The following is a 21,340-nucleotide window of genomic DNA, read 5'->3' as shown; positions in this document are numbered from 1 at the left end:
AGCTGCTACTGTATATCATATAATTTCTGATTAACATCAAATCACATACTGTTTTAATTATAATCTTCATTCCTAAATGATTGAGTATTTAGATCATTTCTCAAAAAGGCAAAATAAAAATTATGTCTGATTGATATGAATGAGTTTGTGCTTTAAATATTCAAGCTTAGTTATTTAAAATTCCCAATTTGGTGTAGAAGAGTTGATGGATAATAAACTAATTCCTTTTTTCATTAACATTAACTAAAATATAATATGTTTAATATTATGGGTAAATTGCTATTACCTGGGATATTATTGGAATAAAACTTCTCAAAACATATTGTACGGTTTATTTATATACGAATGACACTTTGCTAAAATATAAAAAGTTTAGTTCAGCAATTATTTTAAATAAAAGGCAAATTCAGATAAATATCTGGCTTGTAATTTAAAAAGTATTGCCAATGTTATTTTATTCAACTGAATGTTTCAGAAGTGTGCATCTGTATGTGCATAAAAACAGCCTCAGGCTTTAAATATGTTTTGGTACTCTTGAACATCTGAGACCAATAATTCAATGAAATTGAAATACAATAACATATTTATTTAAACTGATTTTGCATTAGACTATTTAATTCTAGCATTTCTTTCAGATAAAATCTCACATTATTGTTTTTCTAAAAGATTTCCGAATTAAGTCCGAAATATTTTTTTTAGAAAAATTAAGACTGACTTCATGCTGAGAGAGATTTTGTAAGGCACTTAAAACAATTCTAGGAATTTTGGATCGAAATAGATAAACCAATGGGCATTTTCTGATATTAGATGAAATTCAAAGACTTGGTCCTTAAAGAATAAAGGCAAGAGGCAAGGTGCCTCGTGTGTGCTAGGAACCGTAGCATTACAGTATCTGGTGTAGGTAGAGGTGTTATGCCGTCACAAACCTAAGGAAAATGTCCTAACTTTGACATATTCCCAACACTGAAATTGTCCATTTGATCCTGGAAATATCAAGCTAGTAAATACTGAAAAGAATTATCCTTTTTGTCTGATGGCCTTTTCTAATTTTTTATTTCTCTACACTGGATTTTATTCTTGTTTTACACATTTAATAATTACCTTTAAATCCTTCTTTCTAGCCTGATATTTTTGGTGTGACCACTGAAAATCTCGGTTTTAATAATATCTGTAAACAAAGTCTAAAGTTCATGCTGGCTTGGCTATGTTACTTACAAGATTAAAAACAAAACCTCAAAGAAAATATTGCCAATAGAAAACTCAGTGGCTTAGTGTATTTAAACATTTTAAGACATTTGAAAAAATTTAAACTAATACTCATCAAAAGTTATATTCTACCTCTACTATATTTTATATACTATATACTTCTATAGTATAATTATATAATATATACACAAATAGATTTCTATATTATAAAATATCACTTCTAGAAAGTTTTATATTTGACTCCCTATTATTAAAATTAGAAATCAGTTTCCATTTGTGAATGATGTTTTAAAAGGACCAATGATATTTTCTTCACTTAGTTGATATTACTCTACAAATTCTCTTTACACGGGAAGGGCATTTTGCTTTACCACCAATCACCCTGTGTAATATGTACCAGTTAGCATTTTCTCCACCTGCATGTGTTTTCAAGCAATTATACTAAAGTATAAACAGCATCTGCAGTTTTATTACTTAAAACTCTTTTGTGAATAAGAACATTTCCATTGATATGATTTCTAAATCAACCCCTATCATTTTCTCAGCCAATGCAACAAACAAGTGACACAAGTAATTTCTTTATTCTATGTAAAATACATAGAAGAGAGTTTTGAAAGTTTCAATTACTTAAAACACCTTGTTTTATCATTTTAATCGCCTTTTCATTACCAAGAACGCAAAGGACTATTCTACTATTATTACCAAAAAGGAAATAAATAAATGTCATTTACAATGTGTTCATTCACTGCAATTGAAGACAATTCTGATTTGTTTTTAATCTAAGATATTTAGGAATACAATAATCACAATCACATCTATGCCTTTTGTTTAATGTGATAAAAGGACTGATGTGAGAATTGGTATGGAAAAATATTTAATGAGTTTGTAATCTTTTTAACTATCAATGGTACACGCTACTGTATTTCATATTAAGTCTTAAATATTACTCTATGGTGACATATTTTAATGTGAAATTAATAGATATATGTCAATGTATAAACTTTCTTGTATTTAATTTTTATGCCCACATTTATCAAGTATACCTATGGTCCCTTTTTCAGGGAGTGAAAAAGAAAAAAAAAATAATAATGGTACACACTGAGAGACAGGAATGGATAAATTTCTAAGCTGTACATTTTGACGATATAAATGCTCTAAGACAAACTTGGGTATTACTTTTTTATTCAGTAAACATCTTGCTGCCAAACCCAATGCTCTTATATTTGCATTGCATTTAAAAAAATTATTTGGAATAAAACCTATTTACATCAAAGCCATGATTAGTTCCAACATTCTGTTTGCTTCCTTCCCTGAAAATAAAAATCTTACACTGTGGATAACACAATTCCTATGCCATGACACAGAAGTTCCCACAGCTTTCCAATTTCATCAGAAATGGAAAAGCCCATTATGTTTCTGCAAGACAGCATTGCTGATGGCTGCCAGCCATCTAATAAAATGATAGCTATTTTGAGGTAAGCATGCTAATATCAGATCCCATCAAACCAAAGAATTTCAGAAGCACAGAGCTTGGTCTTTCTTCCTCCAAAGACAGCATCAAAATCTGATCAAGATAAAAGCAAAAACTTCTGATGAATATACACTGCATGATTAAAACCCTAAGTCCCTATGGTTTAAACCTTGAAGACATTTTAATTATCTATTTAACATCTTGCTATTTCTGGAATTCTGACTGAGAATGTTTCTGACATAGTATTTCATGGAATGTCCTTTTCTCATACTGAGCCGCTTTTATACTCCAGATGTAAACACAAAAGCTTGCCTTTCATCTTTTTAAACTCTATCACATAAAAGGAAAGGTAAAAATCCTAAAGACCACTTTTTCACTGAGTTTCTGATATGTAATACAGACTATAAAACTCGTAACTTTCTCTTCATATAGAAATCTAGTTATTTTCCCTGAATTTTATATACTTCTCAAGGAGTACATTTTAAGATTCTTTGATTGTCATGATCTTATTTTATTTCTTTGAGAAGGAAGAGAAAGATATTTTAGACATGATATATGCTGAGCTGTTTGCTTTTTTCCATAGGAATTAAGTTATTACTCAGAATTTTCACTATTTTTTTAATTTGAACAAATAAACAGATTACAATTTTTAAAAACCTTTCCCTTAAATTCCAAAGTCGTATTAGCTAAATAAATTTTCACCTAAAACAAAGTTTGCTTCAGCTAAGTTTAATTCTAGCTAAACTAAGTTTCTATGAAAACGTGATAAAAGAATTTAAAACATCATGTTTTGAAGGAATTATTATCACAGTTTCAGATACTCGTAAGTAACTAGCTGATTTTTTTACAAGGATAAAAGAATGTAAACCTTATTATACTACAGTCTGATTTTTCTTCACCTTTTTTGTCATTTGTTTATATCCTTGCGAGGTTTAGTAGTATGTCTCTGTGTATTTTTATACCTCTGTAGATTTCATTGTATGGTTTTCTAATTGCATATTCATTTTCTCTTTGAAAAATGAATAGCACATCATGATACATTTTATATTGGTACATATATCCCAGAATGCCTATGGTCATGAGTCTATAACTTTTTGTATCTGGCCAAAAAATAAGAAAATTAAACAATATTCATTTCTAAAATGTGCTTAATTTATAACAAGAAAATACGCTTTCATTTGGGTTTATCGACCTTATGGCCCTGATGGCTACTCATAGGAGACAGATTTCATCTTAGAAGGGGGTATTTGCTAACTAGAATTGAAAGCATCATGGTGGTGGCATGCTCCCAGATTACCACTTGAGATCTATTGCTGGCTGATCAACAGACCAGCTTTGATTGCAATTTTACAAAGCCAGGTTCCTGCTGTCCTGGCTACAAAGTTTGTTTTCTTTCATTTGTAGCAAGAGGAGAGGTGATGCTTGGTTTTTCCGCTTACTTCTAAACCTTAAAGCTTAATTTTGGCCTAAGAAAAGAAGAGAATTTCTTAAACAAAAGTATTCCAATTAGTTTCATGAAAGTGGACGATAAGAAATAGCCCTTGTTTTCTTATTCATATTCCATCTACTAAATGCTGGACTAAACCTCTTTTTCAATTTCAGGATGGCCTCTGAACCAAGGTAACAAGATAACCAAGGTCCTGAGCCTTGAAAACATAGAAAGAGCTCTCACAGGGGGGAAAAAAAAATGGAGGAGAAAATCCAGAGGATCTGAGGTGTTCATCAAATCAATTCTAAGCTCCTGTGCCTGATAGTCAAGACCTTTTTTTGCAATCGGTTAGAGTTCTAGTCTCCTTTCAGATGCTGCTCTCCATCATTTCCTTATATGACTTTACTTCATCAGCCATAAATAAAATCATGTGGAGGAGTATAGAATATTGAGTTGCAAAGTAATATAGAAAATAATAGAACATAGGATAAAAAATTATGAGTGTTCAATTACTAAGAGAATTGAATGACAGTTTAAGATAAATTTAGACTTCAAAGGACCATTAAAAGTACACTTTGATATGGTACACATCATTGTAATACGGTATTGTTATAATGTATATCACCTATTTCATTCTCTGGTGTGGCTTGGTTTTCAAAATTGATTATATAGTCCATGTCACAGAGGACAATTTACATGGATTAACATCAACAGATTGATCCTCACATTCCTAATGTGCAGTACATGTTCAACAAACTACTCTTCAACAAAATAATTAATGAATAAGACTACCTGTAATATTTAGCAAATTAGCAGCATTCAGTGTAACATACATCATTCTCACAAATCTTAACTGTTAATATTAAAAGAGTGATGAATATTATTTATCCAAATAATTCATCGCAAGCACAATTTTGTTCATCTCAGACACAATAATTTGTTCATTGATAAAATTATTAATAGGGTAGCATATATTCTTTGTTACTAAATATAAGTTATAGAAAGTATACACAGATGCCATTCCAGCTTGTCTCTGTGAGACACTTAGAAACAAAAGTACTTCTTACACACAGTTTGATCTATATGAAGTTCTGAAGAGGATACACCTTAATATTACACATTATAGACATTTGGTGATTAATTTTTAAAAGATTAAGATATCTAATGGGGTGCCTGGGTGGCTCAGTCTGACTCTTGATTTCAGGTCAGGTCATGATCTCAGGTCATGAGACTGCTCCCTGCCTAGGGCTCCACACTCAGGAGGGAGTCTGCTGGAGTCTCTCTCTCTCCTTCTTTCTCTTCCTCTGCCCCTCCCCCTGCTCATTTTCACTCTTGCTCTCTCTCTCTCTCTCAAATATATAAATAGATCTTTAAAAAAAGACTAAGAGCATAAGAAATACATTAAAATTTTAAAAACAAGTATTACCTAGTCTTCATTAGCCAGAGACATTGATAAATTGGAAGAATTTTTATCAGATCACAAGATGTTTGAATGTTCATTGTGACTGACTATGTGAAACCGTGGCCAGTTGAACTTTGAGAAAACATAGGTAAGGATTTTATATACATAAAAGATGGAAGATGGCCCTAGAAATTTTTTGTTATCTCAACTTGGTTATGTTTATCTGTGCAAGGGGGTGGGCAAGCCAGGCTTCCCTGGGCTGCTGGCGACACAGTCTTTATGTCCAGGATCAGTTCATTTTTCAGAACTATCAGTTTCTAGGGTCACTTATATGTGTCAGTCATTGTGTCTTATTTGGAAAATTCAGTATGTGTCATCTGACCAAATTAGTTTAGAATCTTCAAAACATTTAAAGTGGTCAGTGTACAGGAACAACGTGCCCAGGCCAGAGGGTCTTTCTATTGGGAGGGGTCTACACAGTCCCCTATAGGGGCAGTCCATTAAGACCAGTGGACATATGTGTGTAAACCTGGTGATTCACAGACCTGTACCCCTGGGGATAAAAATATATGTTTATAAAAAATAAAAAATTATATAATGTCTCTAAAAAAATAAAATAAATAAATAAATAAATATTTAAAAAAAAAAGACCAGTGGACATAAACTGTACATTTTCTTTATACATAGTATTTGGTGGAGTAAAAATGTATTAAACAATAGCCAGATATACAGACTTTCAGGAATTTTTCCCCAAACTGTCAGCTGGCTATGGTTTTATATGATCACATTATCTCCTAAGAATACCATGTTCAGTGAAACGTTAGAGAAACATACTTTACTACTTCACATAGCAAGGATAATTGAATGTCTCAGTTTTGCCGAGGTCACCAGAACAGTCGCAGTGTAAAAATTGGTCAAAGAGAGCATATGTGGATCTATTTATGTCTATAAGCAGGTCTGCCAGAATAGTAACAACATCATAACAACAAGAGTTTACTAAGCCCTTACTAGAAACCGATGTCAAAGACAGACTTAAAGACCAAAGTATTAAGAAAAGAAAATAAGTTCATTTGCAGAAAAGTTTTTGTTGGAGTACAGATTTTAGCAAAACTAGTTAAAATGTTAAAAAAAAATAGACTAGGTATTTATCATATTTGTAGTGAGTGTTCACAGTAGAAAATGAGTAATTTTTTTTGAGTGAAAGAACTTTCTGACAAGATTATCCTATGAATAAAGATAAAGATTTGCAGCATCACTTTGTAAAGGTCAGGATAAAATTATTTTTCTTAGAGTGTCAGGACCTTACAAGAAAGCTCAAGATTTGGTTTAATTTGGGGATGAGAACTAGAAAGAATGATTCCTCTTGTTGTTGTTCTCATTGTTTACTTGCTTTGTTTTTATTTACCTAAGGGTGAAAAGTAGTTTTTTTCTTCCCTCTTTCCCTGATATAGAATATGATGTGAAACTTATTCTTTAAATGAAACAAGGCAAAGTATCCCCTTATTTCTTCAACACATTGCACTAGGCACCTCATTTCCCTTATTTCTTACAAAAGCCTATGATGTTCATAGGGTACTATTTACTCATCAAATTTAAAATTACACTGGAGGTGAAATTTAATTTCAATCAGTAATGCAATAGGCTTAGTAAATAATTTAGTGAGCCCCCTTGAGAATTATCTAAAATGCCAGCACCCACTTGTACCATATGTATGGTCAATATTATTTTCTGTTAGAGACTCATGATGAGATTACAGAGAAATTAGAAACTAATTAAGCATATAGAACCAAACTTTCCACTCCCTAGTCCATTATATGCAGCCTATTACTCCTCCAGGAGCTTCTTAAACTTCATTTTAACAAGCTGAAAAGACATTATGAAGATGAATGTATCAACAGTTCTAATACATATTTGCATATGATTAACAATGCAAAAATAAAACACTCTCAGAACTCTACTTGGTGGGATGTAGCCTTTTCCTTCTTCCAAGGTATATCTTCCACATCTATTTATTGGTGAATAATAATATAACTTTGTACATTAAATTAGCTTCAATATTGAAAAATTAGTTTAAAAAGCAATCTGGATAAAAATAGAAAATGGTGTGCATTGCTCAGTTTTACGTTTTTTTTAAAGAGGTAATCAAATATATTCGTAATTAATTAACTAACAGTATTTTGAAGTAAGACTTCTCTCTGAACTTAATCAATGTATGAATCCAATTTGTGGTAACTGGCATCTATTTGTTCATCAATCATTAAAGAGCTAATGGTCTTAAAAGAAGTTTGTTAAGTAAGGTCTAGTGGAATTAGCACTACATTTGATTATAAAATAAAAAATTAACTTTAGTTTTGCTCAGCTTTGATTACCACATTTTCCTTTCCCATTCCATGAAGCAATGGATTGCAAACTCTGGCCCTGGATATCAATACTGGATTGAGGGCCACAGAAAGGGACCAGATAATCAGGTGACATTTACACTGCTTTCCAGGGTGCCGGAAATTTATCCCTCTCTCCCATCCTCAAAATCCTTCCTAGGGTTCAAAAATGCCACGTGTCACCTGAAATAATATAATAATCTCTTGTCTCCCTAAGTGGGCTGTCTCTAGGTTCTCTCCACCACTATCTCTTTTCCACATTAAAATCAGAGTTTGTTTCTAAAAAATATATAAAATCAGATTTTAGTTCCCTCTCTAAAAATTGCGCATGGATCGAATAAGTGCCTAATTTCAAATGCCTCATCTACTTTTCTATGTTAAACTTCCACCACCAGTATCTCCCCACAACTCTTCACCTCCACAGCCCTCCGCCCCTGGCTTACTCCACACATGCTCTAGTCCATTTCCTATTCTTACCATCTTGTCCCCTATTCTCCAGTGGGCACCGGGATTCCATAGCTCTCAGCATTCTTTTTACTTTGCTAAGGATGTGACTAAACTTGTCTCTTCCCCACATCATTAAATTTTAATGGATTTAAGATGCAGAAACAATCCCTTGTTTTTGAAGATTCCTTAACTCTAATCGTTTATTTTCCTGTGTCTGTTTCTTCTATTTCTATCTCCCTCTGTCCCTCTCCCTATCTCCCCTTTCCTCACAGTAGTGGATAGATGAAACTTCTATCTTCCTATAATACTTAAGCAAATCACATTATACGCTAGGAAAGTATGAAGCAACATATTCCCCAAGGTCTTTTGCCCATTCAGAGTTAAGAACTACCGAACCAAAGAAATAAACATTGATAAGAAAGTCACAAAGGCAGAGTGATAAAGCATCAATGACAGGATCTGTCTGTTGTCACTTCTATCTCATCCAGGAAACCAATTTTTTTCCATACAAAGACAGGATTTACTCTCATGTCTACAGTGGGAGCAGTTCAACCATAATAAAGAATTGGCTAAACTGCTCTGACTGGGACGCTCAAGGCCCAAATTATATGCAAATATGCATTATGTATTTGTAGATCAGCTGTGGTTTGGCTCCCCTAAACTGGAGTTGGTTTTCTCTCAGTCTGCTCCACTGTACCTCTGTAAGCCAACAGCTAACCAAGTTTTTTTCTCATGAAGAAAGAAAAAGAGGGCAAGAGGGCACATCTGATTGCCAAGTCCATTTCAAGTCCCGTCTGTGCCTGATGTTATAATATCCTATTGGATCCTGACCAGTCAAGGAGCTGGGAAACATAGCTCTGTTATGGAAATGGTGAGTATTTGTTAAACAATAGAAATATCACTAATTTCATGTTCCTGCAGTCAAGCAACCTTTATCTGCACACATTTGTAAGTGACTCACACACATTTCCTTTCTTCCAGATCCAAACCCTGAGAGCTTTTCTTTGGTTCTGACTTTAGAGGTATTTAGTTACCAGGTCTCACCTCCGACTGCTCTCCTGAATTCCTTCTACCCTCACCTTACTTATTTAGGGTCAGAGTGAATCATACTTTGGCTATAAAGTTTTATTGGTCTTGTATTTCGAAATTATATAATTAGACTACTATGTGTATTAGTACTACTTGTGACGTTATTTTTATGAGAAAATGTAGTATTGTTTCCAAACAACTAATCTGCAAATAATTTGTAAGACAACCTCTTTCACATGTGAGAATGTACATTACATATGATATATAATTTGTTTAAATAAAACTATCTAGGGCTAATTTGTTTTCTAGTATTGTAATTCCAATAAAATCTAAACTACTGGAGAAGTTGATCAGCATAATCAGTATAGTGTTTTTTTGTTGTTGTTAAATGCAAGATAATTTGATCTGTTAAGATTTTCTTCTTATTGTAAAATTAATTTATTATCTACTTATGGAAAATTTTATATTTCAATGACCAAAAACAATTGTTAAAAGAATCAATCTATAATATTATACTAATACCATATGACAAACTTTGACCTTAATTTGTCTTCTGATTCTAAAATTATTCCTCTTTTAATAAGATACACATGGCAGTCTAATCTGTCTAGTGCCTTTTAGAACTCCTCTTAATAATGGCCCAGAAAATTAAATAAAGTTTATATATTTAATAATGTTATTATTATAGTCTCATTTTTATAAGTAGGTTTAGTGTCCTTTAAATAATGACACATGATATGCAGGCCAGAGAACCTTCTTGAGGCTTTACTAATTTTGTTTAGATGTTATATATAGCTCATTGTAACTAAAAAGCCAGGAATTAATCAACACATCATAGATTTAAAGAATTAAATATCCCAAATGAGAGGAATATATTTCCCAGATCCGAGAATCAAGTAAGTTACCATGGAAAATTATTAACAAAGGCCTCATTCAAGAGGATTTCAGACACTAAACTATGCTTAGCAGGATTAGTAGCATAATGGAGTCCAAGGGCACTGAATAAAATTTTGTGATTAATGCTTTCTTGTGGCTACAGGTAAGCTCTTGTTTCTTGTAGTGAGAAATGTGCCCCATTCAAATGTGAATTTCAGTGAGGCACTAGGTTTTGAAGGAAAACCTGACAAATAGAATTAGAATACAAGGGAAGAATCCTGAATTTGCCTATAATGTTCTATGATCTTTCACAAGGTTAACTATAAAAGGATGAGGCCAGACAGTGTATCTTCTGCTTTAGATTTGATTTTTCAATTAAAAAATAATACCTTAAATTGAGCTGTTCTTACTCTAAATGGTTAACCTTACTGTTAATCAAGATTTAAAATTTAATCAAAAGATTCTTCAACCTTATAAAGAAATATAAAATTATCCTAAGTTAAAATTGACTAACGGACATAGAAAGAATGACAGACATTTCCAAAATTCTTTTTAATGTTGACATGAATAAAATTATTTTAGGATTTCATTTTGATTTGTGCTTCAATGATTTCCCTGTCAGGAGACCTTAGAAATAAATGAATAAATAAATTTCAACCACACTAAAATGATTCAGGAGACAGATTTACTTTTGCTCAAAAAAAGTGTACTCTTTGACATTTTTCATTGGAGGTAATGAATTTCTGAAAGAAAGAACAATTTTTTAATTCCTAAATACCTGACTAGTAGTATCATTTTTTATATAAGCCATTTTCATTCATCATGAATTATTCATGCTCCTATCTTAATTTTAATTACCAACCCAACAAAGTTAAAAATCACACTGTACCTAAAAATATAAACACTATCACACTGAAGTTGAGAATGCATTATTCTTTATACATAATTGCTATCATGCTGAGGTTGGGTTGCCACCTTTTCCTGTGAAACCACAAAGAGGTTCTGTATGTATGCCTTCAACACATGAACATGTTAGTTTCTCTTACCCTTGTTAAAAATGGACCCTTTTGGCAATCTTTTTCCTAATACTTTTTATCCTAGGAGGTTTATTAGTTTTACTTTATAGAACCATTCAGCCCATATTGCCACTAAATAGAAGACTTCTCGCCAGGTAACTGACTCAGTAATTCATAGGAAAGATAAAAACCAGGGCTTCAAGAATCCTAAATTAGAGGTCCTTGCAAGAGTTATAGTAGTTCTAAAGCTCTGGCTTAGTTTGTTAGGAACAAAGTAGATTTGTAAGATTGTGGGGGAGGAGGGTTCTACCCCTTAGCATTACCATGAGCAAGGGTAAAGGCTATTTGAGATAGATGCCAATTTCACTTATTCCATTTATATACCCATGGGTTAAATGGCATAGATTAAATAGTATAGATCATCTTTCCATGAAACAAGGAAAACCTGACAGCATACTGCATTCCAAACACTGTGTATTTAACTCTCCCAAACACATCCAGATAAATACTGTTGGAATAGTAGTAACCTACTTCTTGGTAATAGAAAATATATTTTAAACCTTACATTTCTAATTAAAATGCTATTATACTATTTTCAAAAGGTGTATAGATTTACTGTTGGTTCTAGGTATATAAGTAACTATCAGATCAGAACTTGAAGTATAAAATATGTAAACCAAGTTACAGTAATCACTTCAGCATTGTGTTAACAGACAATGTTTGAAAAATTTATGTCAAAGACATATTATTGGGAAGTTTTTACAAAGATTCAGGCTGACAGGTAAAATGAATGAACTATATTACTAAGTCAGAAGAGCAAATTTTAGATGATTTTTAGTATGATACCATTTTTGTTAAAATATGTACATCAATTCATTTAATCTTCATAACAACCATATGGAGTAGGTGCTATTATTTTAATAGTATTTATCATGTGTTTACAGATGTGGTAAATGAAATACAAATAAGTTAAAAAATAAAACAAAACAAAACTGTCTGAGGAACTGGGATTTCAACCCAGGCAGTCTGGTATGAGTGTATAATATTCCTAATCAAACCACTCACTGTTTCAAAAGAAAAGTAATTTCACTGAGGTAATGAAAAGAAAAAACAATATATATACATATATATGTTTATCAAAATGCAAAATGTTTCAATATTCCATTTATAAAAACTCATAACAATTTCTCAAACTGATTGATGCCAAAATGTAGTTCTGTTGCTTTACACTGACTTCACATCAAAATCCTCAAACTACTCCAGTTATATTTTTCTGGAATGTTTCTCATTAAATGCTATCCCTTCCAATAATAAAATAAACCCTTCTTCTTAAAACACAAAAGATGAGAAATATTGTGAGCAATTCAAATCTACCTACTGATTATGAAAACAACAAATATATCTTTTCAGTCATTTTTAATGTAAGGGTTACATTCTTGGAAAACAGGTACTGGACTGGTCAAGACAACAAGACAGTAGTATTTAAAAAATTGTGTTTGTTTTTAATTTATCAATTTAATTTACCAATAATCTCTGTAAACCCATCTGCTTCATTCTAAAGAATCTGAAAACTTACACATACTTTATAGATTGCTTCTTTCATCAACTCTTGCATTCTTTTTGGCATTCAGATGTCAACCACTCATTTGTGCATAGTTATCTACTCATTATTCTTAAATTCCATTGCAAGTAAAAACGTTGCCAATAAGATCAGCAGCTGAATTCAGAGAAACATAGAACTATTTAAGTGGGGAGTTTACCTAGTTTCCTAGTATAATCTTTATCACTTTATATTAGGAATACTCAGTGCATTTTTACCTTTGCTGTTGACTGAAACTGACCATCAAAACCATGCTCCAATTTTGCCACAAGTCTTTTAAGCTCTCTTAAATACTGAAATTGTAAAGGAAAACTCCTGTGCAACACAATCCAACAATGTTCTTACTAGTTTGTAAAAAGCAGTAAAAAGCCTTTGAACCAAACGCCTGTGTGTGCGTGTGCGTGTGCGTGCAAGACCACTCTAAGGAATGTCATGCTTATTGTTTGTATTAGGGTTCCTTGGCATCATGACTTTGCAAGAAACTCATTCCATCTCAAAACACACCTGTTATAAACCATGACTTTGCCGGTTATTTGCAATATGTCCAGAGGTGAGCTGGAGCTTGCTAAATTGAGGCCTAGAGAGCTGAATTTTAAATACACAAGAATTTTGCAAGCTTATTTTTAAATCATTGGTAGTTTACACAGGCCACAGATCACATCATGAAACTCTACTGATCCCACACATCAGGGTTTTCCCTTACTGTAGAGAGCTGATTTACCAAAGTGCCACTAGATTTACCAGATGTGATCCCTTCTGAACAGTGCCATCCATTTCAGTAATTCCTTATAGAAACTAAGTAACTTGTGGATCATATACAGATCATCACCCTCATGCAAAAGGTTGCATATAATTATAAAGGATGACTTCCTGCAGATTACCAAGGAAGAAAATGAAGTTTCACAGCTTTTCTAGGTTTCCCAATTATCACCAGGCCACTTCTTGCAAAGAAATAGAAGAAAGTTCTGCTGATTTAAAAATGATGTATCAATTTGTCTTAAATGTTTCCCTTCTGTTTTAGCTGAGGTCTTATTAGTCTATGAGCATATTCAACATATTGCCTTGTCTGTTCTTTCCTCATTTATGTCCCAACGGTTACTTTTTTATTAGGCACTGTGGAGTCAGAACAAGGTACTTTGCTACTCAGTTAAACTTAACCAAGGGCACAAGTGCTCTTACACAAGATCTAGGGAACAGATGGGCCAGTAAAGCAGGACCATGGTGACCAGCCATAAAAGAGCTCCTCCCAGGGTGTCTTAACAACAGCCGAAGCATTAGAGGCATTTCCTCCAGAGCCATCTGGCTTTGATTTTTTTAAGCTATTTTTTCTGTCGACAGACAGAGCCACAAAGTTAAGGAAGCAATAATTCTTCTCTAGTTACTGTAACTGCTGATGTAAAACCACCAATCTTTCTAAAGCCACTCACAGAGTGCAGGGACCCATCTCACAGAGGAGTGTTCTGTGGGTTAAAAGACTAAGTTATCTAAGGGAAGAGTGGTACAATAGACGCAGTGGTTTAAAGTCAGTGTACATGGTCTTCAAGACTTCTTATAACTGCAGGTTGAAATGGCATTCATTTGTTTTATTCCAACTGTAACTGAAGACCTAGGTATTCCCTTCTACTATACCCACCCCTCAAAAAAAAAAAAAAAAAAAACTTTTCTAAAAATGAAGCAAAGTGTTGGTGCCTTTAGAACAGCACTCCTCCTCTTACATCTTCCTAGGACTTATTCTGGCAATAATTGAAGTTGCTTTAGAGGTACCTAAGTAATGCACTGAGTTCTATTTACTAAAGCTTTAGAAAGTTCTGATTAGATCTATCACTGCAGTTAAATAAAAAGTCTCACATATGTGGTTGAAGGAGAAGCGTCCCATCAGGGGTGGGAAGGTGGATGACAAGGTCCATTTAGAAAAACGCTTAGAGGATGAGGGTGTCAACTAACAGAATGAGAAAAAGATGTGAATGTATATGGGATTGTTTGCAAGTTTTTCATGAATAACTGAGTTTGAATCATAGGTTACATATAGGTTACATATGATTATAAAGATACATATGATTATAAAGACAGAAGATTGATGGTCCAACATCAACCTTGGTGCCAGACAAAAACAGAGATGCCAGCCACAGTGGTCTCTCCTAACACAGAGTTTCAGAAAACAGAATGGATTCTAAAAATAGTAAATTAAAAGGCTGAGAGTGAATTATAACACTCTCTATAGGGCACTGAAGAAATAAAGCCATAAACAGAAAAGTGAACCACATTTCAGAAGCTTCAGGAACATGGTCAATTATTCCAGACTGTCTGGAATGGGTCTACTGGGTCTGAGTGTGTCCACAGGAATCAGGAACTGGACAGTGTCTGGATAACAGCCCCATTTCTATTTTATGTGTCCTTCCTGGAACCAGGGTTAGTTTTCCAATTTAATGGAGTAATACAGGAACAGAGTCTGTGCTTCTGGCAAGCTCTCAGTTATCTTAGATTTTTGTAGGCCCTTGGCTCTTCCTTTTGGTTTAAAATAGCAGCCCAATTGTATTGTGCTTTGTGCTTATTCTGACACAAAGTAAGGGCTTTAAATGTTCCTGATTGGACCCTGTGTGAAGTAGTCAAGAGGAAGCAGTTATGGATTCAGTCTAGTTTAAGTTCCTCTTTTTTTTTTTTTTAAGGTTTTATTTATTTATTTGACAGACAGAGATTACAGGTAGGCAGAGAGGCACGCAGAGAGAGAGAGAGAGAGGAGGAAGCAGGCTCCCCACTGAGCAGAGAGCCCAATGTGGGGCTCGATGTGGGGCTTGATCCCAGGACTCTGAGATCAAGACCGGAGTAACCCACTGAGCTACCCAGGTGCCCCTTAAGTTTTTCTTTGATTTGAAACTTAAAGCTTTGAAATGAGATAATCGAAAGCACCTCGAGTGGGAGTACTTCTGCTGAAGACACAAATGATAATTAGCATATTAAATCACTTTGGTCTTTTATTAATAGATTTTGTGTTTTAGAGAAGTTTTAGGTTCACATCAAAAGTAAGAAGTCTAGAGAGATTCCATATATCCCCTGTCCCCACACTCACATAATATCCTCCACAATATCAACTTCCCTTACCACAGTGGTACACTTGTTATAACTTATAAACCTACAATGACCAACATTATCACCCAAAGTCCATAGTTTCCATTAGGGTTCACTCTTGGTGTTGTATGTTCTATGGGTATTTAAAAAAATGTATAGAGACATGAATCTATAGTATCACACAGAATAGTTTCACCTCCGTGAAAAACCTCTGTATTCTACTTATTCATTCCTCTCTTAATTCCTGGCAATCACAGATCCTCTTACTGTCTCCATAAGTTTTGCCCTTACAGGAATGTCATATAGTTGAATCACATAGTATATAACCCTTGCAGATCTGCTTCTTTCACTTAGTATTATGCATTTAAGTTTCCCCTACGTCTTTTCATAGCTTGGTAGCTCTTTTCTCTTTAGTGCTGAGTAACATTCCGTAATCTGGATGTATCATAGTTTAGGTATTCCCTTGCAGGGATAGCTTGGTTACTTCCAAGTTTTAGCAATTACAAAGAGATGCTATTTTTGTGTGGGCATAAGTTTAAATTCATTTGGGTAAATATCAAGAAACCCATTCTTTCTATTACTGCTGTCATTCATTTCATTTATACACCCACGTGGGGTGTGTGTGTACACATACACAAAATGCATTCGGTTATATTATACATCTAATCATATATATTGCTGCTATTATTATTTCAAACAAAGGGTTATTTACTAAGTCAATTAAGAGCAAGAAAAATAAAATTTTCATTCTTTCTTCACTATTCATTCTCTAATGGCCTCTCTTTCTCTATGTAGATCCTAGTTTCCAGCCTATATTATTTTCATTCTTTCCAAGGACTTTCTTTTAAAACTTCTTACAAGGCACTACCTATGGGCAATATATTCTCTCAGCTTTTGTTTGTCTGAGAAAGTATTTTTCTTTTACTTTTGAAAGCTAATTCTGCAGCATACAAGATTCTCAACACTTTGAACATTTCACTCCATTTCTTCTTGTTTGCAAGGTTGCTGAGGAGACTTGAGATCTAATTCTTACCTTTGCTTCTCTATAGACAGGTAGGGTGCTTTATTCCTCTGGGATATTTCAGTTTGGGGGGTTTTTTTGGTTTTGTTTCATTTTAAAGATTCATTTATTTATTTGACAGAGAGAGAGAAAGAGAGAGTGCATCTGAGCAGGGTAGGGGCAAAAAGGAGAGGGAGAGAGAATCTCAAGCAGACTTCATGCTGAGTACAAGCCAGAGTCAAGACTGAATCTCATGACCCTAATCATGACCTGCGTCAAAAACCAAGAGTTGGATACTTAACCAACTGAGTTGCCCAGGTACTTCATTTTTTTAATCTTTGATTTTCTAAAGTTTGAATATGATTTTCCTAGTGTGGTTTTTTGTTTGGTTGGTCGGATTTTTTGCTTTTGGTTTTTTTGTTTGTTTGTTTTTATTTGTTTTTGCATTTATCCTGCTTATTGTTGTCTGAGCTTCCTGGACCTGTGGGCTGGTGTCTGACATTAATTTGGGGGAAAGTCCGTCATTATTTCTTCAAATATTTTTTCTGTGTCTTTCACTTTTTCCTCTCTTTCTGATATTCCCCCTTACATGTACATTATACCTTTTATAATTGCCCCACAGTTCTTGGATATTCTGGCATTTTTTGCTTTTTTTTCTATTTTTCTTTCCAGTTTTGTAAGTTTTATTGTCCTATCATCAAGCTCAGTGACTGTGCCCTCAGCCACGCCCATCAAAAGCATTCTCCGCTCCTGTGACACTACTGATCCTCCAGCATTCCTTTTTAATTCTTTTTTAGAATTTCCATCTCTCCGCTTATATTATCTATCTGTTCTTGCCTGTTGTCCACTCTTTCCATTAAAGCCTTTAGCATAGTAAGATAGCTCCCTTTTTTGTTGTTTTATTTAATCCCCAGTCGGATTACTCCAACATTCCCGCCATATTTGATTCCAGTCCTCCCTGTTTAGTCCCATCAAACTGTTTCTGTTTTTTGTCTTTTCAGTCTATACAGTACTTTTTGGTTAAAAAGTAGACATGTTCTACAGGGGGAAAGTAACTGCAGTAATAGGTCTTTGGTAATGCCGTGGTAAGGTGTCAGGGAAGGAGAGCATTCTATGGTCCTACAGTTGGGTCTCAGTCTATAGGTGACCCCCGACCCCTGGACCAAAACTTCACTAAGCACTTCTCAGCCCCCCTCCCCAACCCAAGGTGGGAAAGGAGGAGGAGAAGCAGCTGGAATTAGGTGCTTCCCTTCCCCTAGGCAGATTAAGTGTTGATACACCCCGGTAGCAGGTTAGGTTTGGTAAAATGGTTTTCCCTTGTGGGCAAGCCTTCTTAAAACGAACAGGATACTCTAACCTGGGGCTAATACTACATTGTATGTTAACAACAACAAAAAAAAATTAAAAATTTAATTAAGAAATAAAAAATTCACAACAACAACAAAAAGAACAAGATACTCTAGTGTATTTTAAAATGTTTCCTTTTCCCCTCTGACTGCTGGAAGCATGAGGGAATTTTTCTCTGGTCTTCACTCCCTGGACCTGGCCAAGCCCAAGAGTTAAAACTCACAAAAGCATAAGGATTCCCCCTGGACTGCATCCCCCTGCAGTTTCTAGGTCTCAGACTTCTTCACAGTGAGCCTTCAGCAATTTGCCAGTTACCACTTCAGCTTTTCCTGTCCAGATACCAGTTCCTACTGAAGTTACTGCTTGTGCATTGCTGCTCTGGTAAACTGTCCTTCTCTGTACTCATCTGCCACTCCAATGTTTAGGACCAGGACCATGTCTTGCCCTCTGACCTCACTTCACTGATGGGTCTAAGAAGGGTTGTTGATTTTTCAGCCTGTACAGATTTTTACTTATTGTTACAATGGGATGGTAACTTCTAAGCTCCTTACATGCTGCACTGGAAACCAGAAACTAACCACTCTCTTTTGAAATTCTGAAAGACTTAGCTGAAACAAAGAAATGAGCTAAGACCTTGAAATCAAGCAGAGGTAGCACATTAAAAATTTTGAGTTGCTAAAGCTGATATTCTCTTACTGATTTTCTCTGAGAAAATGATAGTGTGTAGGATTAAGGACCATCAAGCAAGGAACAGCTGCTTAACTAAGTTTAAAAGGAGGTAACATTTGTTTAAAGGTATTTTGAAACTATCTTATTTTCACACAAAAAATAAATAAATAAAACTATCTGTCAATAAATGGATAGTTTTGTAAAGAAAGTAATTTGTTTTAATTTTTAGCATCACACTCCATGCCCACACATGAGATGTGAAAGAACACAGGTGCTATCTATTAATTTAATGAAAAAATACAGGCAACGCTCAAAGATGATGTAGGTATGGTTTCAGACCACTCTAGTAAAGCAAATATCACAATAAAGTGAATCAAATGAATTTTTTGGTTTCCCAGTTCATATAAATATTATGTTTACACTATAGTCTATTAATATGCAATAGAATAATGTATAAAAATAATGTACTTACCTCAATATAAAAAATACTTAAATTAAATATTTAATTTAATTATTATTAAATATTTAATTTAATTTAAGTATTTTTTATCATCCCAGTTTTGTTGTAATATTTTTGCTTATCAAGGGTCTTCCTGGTTTGACTAATCATGGTGCTGGCTGTTGAAGGCTGGGGTGGCTGTGGGAATTTCTTAAAATAAGACAACAGTGAAGTTTACCACATCAAGTCACTCCTCCTCTCATTGAATGTCTTCTCTATAACGTGTGATGTCATTTGATAGCATTTTACCTACAGCAACATTTCTTTCAAAATTGGAGTCAATCTTCTCAAACCCTGACACTGCTTTATCAACTAAATTCATGTAAAATTTTAAATCCTTTTTTGTCATTTTAACAATTTTCATAGCATCTTCACCAGGAGGAGATCCCACCTCAAGGAATCATTTTTTTTTTCTCATTTATAAGAAAGAAGTCCTCAGCCCTTAATGTTTTATCATAAGATGGCAACAATTCAGTTTTATCTTTAGGCTCCTCTTCTAAGTGCAGTTCCCTTGCTATTTCCACCACATCTGCAGTCACTTCCTCCAGCGAAGCCTTGAACCCCTCAAAGTCCTCCATGAGAGTTGAAATCAACTTCTTCCAAACTCCTGTTCAAGTTAATATTTTTACCTTTTCCATGAGTCACAGATGTTCTTAATGGCAGCTAGAATGGTGAATCCTTTCCAGAAGGTTTTCAATATCCTTTGTCCAGATCCCCAAGAGGAATCACTACCTATGATAAATATGAAATGTTATTTCTTAAATAATAAGACTTAAAGTGGAAATTACTCCTTGGCCCAAGAGCCACAGAATGGATGTTGTGTTAACAGGTATGAAAACATCATTAACCTCATTATACATCTTCATTAGAGTTCTTGGGCGATCAGGCACATTGTCCATGACCGGTAACACTTAGAAATGAATCTTTTTTTCTGAGCAGTGAATCTCAGTAGGGACTTAAGATGTTGAGTAAACTATTATGTAAACAAATATACTGTCATCCAGGCTTTGTAGTTCCATTTTAGAGCACAAGCAGTATAGATTTGGCAGAATTCTTAAAGAGCCTAGGATTTTCTGAATGGTCAGTGACCACTGGCTTTAACTTAAAGTCACCAAGTTTCTTAGTCCCTAACAAGAGAGTCAGTTCTTTGACTGCTGTCCTTTGCCAGCCAGGCAATGACTTCTCCTCTCTAGCTATGAAAGTCCTAGATAACAGCATCTTCCACAAGAATGCTGTTTCCTATACATTGAAAATATACTGCTTAGTGTAGGTACCTTTGTTCATCACTTCAGCTTAAAGACCTTCTGGATATCTTGCTGCAACTTCTACATCAGCGCTTACTGCTTCATGTTGCACCTTTTATTATGGAGATGCCTGCTTTCCTTAAACCCCATAAAGTGACACCTACTAAGCTTCAAACTTTTCTTCTGCTACTTCCTCACGTCTCTCAACCTTCATAGAACTGACAAGAATTAGGACTGTTTTCTGGAGTCAACTTTGGTGTAAGCACTTTTCATTTCCTTCAAGAACTTTTCCCTTATATTCACAACTCAGCTAACTATTGGCATAGAAGCTTTACCTTTTACTCTATTTCAGCATTCAACATGCCTTCCTCACTAATATTAGTGATTTCTATTAGTGATGAGAATGGTGTAACTCTTCCTTTTATATAAGGACTTAGAGGCCATTGTAGGATTATTAATTAATTGGCCTAAATGGAATAGTTTTGTGTCTCAGGGAATAGAGAGGCCCAAGGATAGGGTGAGAGACAGGATGTAGGCCAGTTGGTGGAGCGTCAGAACACAAACATTTATGGACTAAGTCCACCATCTTACATGGACACAGGGAGTGATGCCCCAAACAGTTTTAAGAGCAACATCAAAGATCACGGATCACAGGTCACCA

The 21,340-nt window shown here is 34.3% G+C and overlaps 1 long non-coding RNA gene across 1 annotated transcript in view; it reads right to left on the bottom strand.

The window, feature by feature from the left end:
* LOC106006004 overlaps positions 1-21,340 on the bottom strand; it is a 149,628-nt gene that overhangs the window by 45,178 nt on the left and 83,110 nt on the right. Inside the window, exon 2 of the long non-coding RNA XR_001179791.2 lies at positions 20,065-20,167. This is a non-coding gene — a long non-coding RNA (uncharacterized LOC106006004). The remainder of the gene's footprint in view (positions 1-20,064; positions 20,168-21,340) is intronic.

This window comes from Mustela putorius, unplaced genomic scaffold (assembly GCF_011764305.1).
Source record: "Mustela putorius furo isolate JIRA1106 unplaced genomic scaffold, ASM1176430v1.1 tig00003834_pilon_pilon_pilon, whole genome shotgun sequence".
Lineage (NCBI taxonomy): Eukaryota > Metazoa > Chordata > Mammalia > Carnivora > Mustelidae > Mustela > Mustela putorius.
This window is presented reverse-complemented; position numbering and strand designations above follow the sequence as displayed.